The sequence below is a fragment of the Triticum dicoccoides genome, chromosome 1A, assembly GCF_002162155.2.
Source record: "Triticum dicoccoides isolate Atlit2015 ecotype Zavitan chromosome 1A, WEW_v2.0, whole genome shotgun sequence".
In the NCBI taxonomy this organism is placed as follows: Eukaryota; Viridiplantae; Streptophyta; class Magnoliopsida; order Poales; family Poaceae; genus Triticum; species Triticum dicoccoides.
The window spans coordinates 323,439,540-323,443,420 of record NC_041380.1 but is presented as its reverse complement, the minus strand read 5'-3'; the positions used below and the strand labels follow the sequence as shown (position 1 = coordinate 323,443,420).

The 3,881-nt window shown below is 44.6% G+C and overlaps 1 pseudogene; it reads right to left on the bottom strand.

Annotated features, from left to right (window-relative positions):
* Window positions 1–1,416: 1,416 nt before the first annotated feature.
* Window positions 1,417–3,427, bottom strand: LOC119353034 (annotated as a pseudogene).
* Window positions 3,428–3,881: the final 454 nt, after the last annotated feature.

Sequence of the window (3,881 nt, the reverse complement as noted above, 5' to 3'; positions counted from 1 at the left end):
AGAATCAGCCCGGTCCAATTCGGTGTTTATATGGGCCGAGCCCATTTAATTCAACCCATTTATATTTATTTTTCCTGTGAATTTTTTGTCAGCTTCATGGACCAAGCCCAACATTGCAGCCTTTTTATTTTTGGCCCATGGCCTTTTTGTCTCAACAGTTTCATTTTTTTCTTTTTTTCTAAATTGGGTTCACTAGTCAGGTGGGTCCCCATTGTCAGGTTCTAGTACTGGGTCCTAGCCATCAGGGCAATATTCTTCATTTTTTATTTCACGCAAATAAATACCTGGTATTTAAATTGGCACACAGAAAACACACGAAATACTTCAAATATTATCATCCATCAAAGTGCTACATCATATAACACACATACAAATGTGATCAGCATCAAGTTTACAATCAGATAACACACATACAACCCAAGTCTATCACAGGAGCCCTACAAGTTCTACTACATCATATAACACACAAAAAGGATCAGCATTATTCCAATGAAGTAGCTCCCAGAACTAGCACACATACAAGTTCTGTTACTCCCAGAACTAGCTCAATGAGGTAAAACTATGCTTCATCCCACTTTTTTGTCCTGAATGAAAGGCCAGCATCTGCACATTGTAGAACAAAATGTTTAGGAACAAAATAAAAGTAAATCTAACAGCGAAGTATCAAATAAAACAAAGTATTAAAAATTGCGGTAATTTAGTTGGCAGGTACGCAATACCATGGTTTTAATTTAACGGAGTTTTTTAGAGTATTCAGAATACAGAGCAAGTGTTTGGCTACAACACAGAATGATGTAAAATGTGTTGACTAGCCCTTAGGCAATCACATCTAGCTAGCCGATGTGGCAGCAATGCAAACACGAGCTGGCTGGTTGTGTACTGTTTCTGTTATGTTAATCTAGCTAAGCAGGTTGGCTAGCCCTTGACATTCAGGTCCATATTAACCGAAGCATACATATACAATAGATTTTGGCATGCTAGAATTCTTACTGCAAATAAGATTGTTTGTCCAGTAAATTATTCGTTAGGAACATCTCAAGTATACAAGAAAAAGGATAATGATTCATTATCCATATGAGGGTGACCTTTGTGGTGCAGTCTATTAAGCACGAGTGCATTAAGAAACCCCGAAACAAAACCCTAAGCAACAAGATATCAAGCAGAGGCCCACAATTCAATGTATTTCAGGCCATGGGGGCACCAAACTGTATAACCATGCATGCAAAGGAAGCAAAGAGCACAAATAATGGCATTTAACAAGTGCACCAATAGTTGCATTTAAGGTAAACAAGAGCTGCATAGCAGAGTGCAAGAGAATGACAGCATAATTATTGCTTGCTGCAATCTAAACAACATCACCACAAGTTCTATGATGCATCCAAACTTGTGAATTTGTGCACAGATCCAAGCATGATACTACGTGATCCAGAAGTGTGTTGCAGATTGCCTTTGCCAGGGAGACCTAAATGCAGGAAGTGTGCCACAGACCCAAACAATATCACGGACATAAGCTAATCAACGGAGGAAGAAGGAGGACACCGGGACATAACCTGTACATGAAGATGTCGCAGTTTGCAAGCAGCCCTCCTTCTCCAGCTCCCACTGTGCACATGAGGTCTTCTAGGGATATGTTGTTCACCTGATCACCACCTCCCTGCATGCCACACACACACACTGTGCAAGTTAGATTACATACAGACAGCTAACATGCCTATACTATAGCATCAACATGAGCCCTATACTATAGCGTTGGTTGGGTAATTGGGCTTGAACAGTAAACGAGTAGCATCTAGTATATGAGGCTAAATAACAAGGGAAGTTTCAAAGTCCCTGAGTAATGAAAACAAAGGAAAGTTGTGATTCAAACAGGTTCAGACTTTTAGAGTAACGCTAAAATTAGGAAAAGGCACTTTTTGTCAATCACATGCTTAGATCAGAGGCAAATGGAGATTCAGTCCGAAACTATGAATTAGTCGTTGCTAGAAATTCAGACTAGGAAGCCCTGCATATTGCAATTTGGTAAACAGAGAAGAAGTGGTTCAGAGATAGTGTGTGTGTTCACATGTCTCAATACTAAGGATAACACATGAAGATAAGTACATTAACTACTAACTAATCACAAAGATATTAGCATCAAGCCATCTTAGTCAATTAGGGGCAATAGAGCACATGTAAGGCAACACTGGAAACAAGCAAAGGAGGTAGTATCTACATATATAATATAACTAGAAAGCAGCTTCATGCCTAGGAAAAATGGATGGGTCGGTCACTTGCCTTGACGATGTTCTCCATTCCTTTGGTGATGAAGTAGTTGAAGGAGTCGTTGTGCTCCTTCACGAGACCTCTGACCTATGGATTCAATCAGCCAGACATACACATGTGTCAAAGAAAAGGAATCGATGTGAATTGAGGCATAAATCAAATGACACACGTGTCATACCAAACGAATTGAGGCATAGAACAAATGAGTAACCCCGTTGAAAGGAAAGGTGGATCAACTAGCGTACGGCAAAGAGGAACCCAACCCTGTGCATTCACAGGACCAAATAATTGATCAACCCGCCTACCTCGAACGCAAAAGCTGCAAGATCTTCTTGGTCTTTGGGTGCATAGCATTGATACTGTAGTAAACATTTCAAAAAATTAACATCAAAACATGTGCACACAAATCTAAATCAATGCAGATAGCAATGATCAAATGGCAAGTGATGCCTTACCCACGGATACGGACGACAAACAACAGCTTGGCCTCGGGACTGACATAGAACCCACCCTTCATCTGGGCCTCACACTTAAGTTGCACCAGCTCCTTGTCCTGCTCACAACACCCACATTAGCATTCCATCGGGCAGAAACACAAACATGTCAATGATCAGTCGAGCTAGATTAGACCTATGTGGTAGTGGTACATATGTTGGACTACAGCAAAATAAACAGAATCTGAAGGAATTAAACAAAACTAACATGACTCTACATAGATATCAGTGGACTCGCGGTAATATACAGCACAAAAGCAAACAAAAATGGGCAGGTATGAACAAATCTCGCATATAGAACTGGTAAACTCTGATCAGCCTTTCCCTATCGACTGAAGGAGGGTAAAGCATATAGTTGAATACAGTCCAAATTCCACATGGCAGCGTGGCAAAACCTAATCAGTGGTACAACCGCGCGTAGCAAGTTTGCAGAGCGAGAATCTAATCAACATCCATGAACGAGCAAAGGGCATTGGATCGAGCGATCTGACCTGGGCCTAATACTCTCCGGCGTACTGCTTGGCGCGGGCGTAGATGACCTTGGTGTTCTCTGCGTCCTTCTTCTTCTTGTCGGCGACCTTCTTCTTCTTCGCGGTGACCCAGAGCTCTCCCCTCTTCCTCTTGAAGTTCACCGTCTGCGGCACCGGCACCTTCGCCGCCTCGGAGGCCATCTGCGCGGAAGCAATCAACCACAGATCCTTCAGGCTTAGATCAAGACGGGGAGGGGACGGTAGTGGGTTCGAGCGACCGGTGCTTACCTCGACGAGCTGCGCCTCGTTGGAGAGGAGACGGCGAGGGTATGGGAAGAGGCGGCGGCGGTGACGGGGTTGAGTGCGCGGATTAAGTAGGGAGAGGGGAAACGAGGGCACGGTGGCCGTGGGAGGAGGTGGTCGCTGCGGTCGAATGGATCTGGGATGCAGAGGGGAGAAGGAGAGGCTAGGGGCGCCGGCTGTGGAGTAGCGGGCGGAGGGGGCAGCGGGGGCGGTGGGGGCGGAGGGTCGTCGATGGTGGCAGTGGGGGCGGCGGCAAAGCAGGCAGACAGTGGGGGAAGATGGTGGGCGGCGGCGCATCATCGGAAGCTAGGGTTGGGTGCGAGAGCAGAGTGGCCGCGTAGGGAGAGGAAGA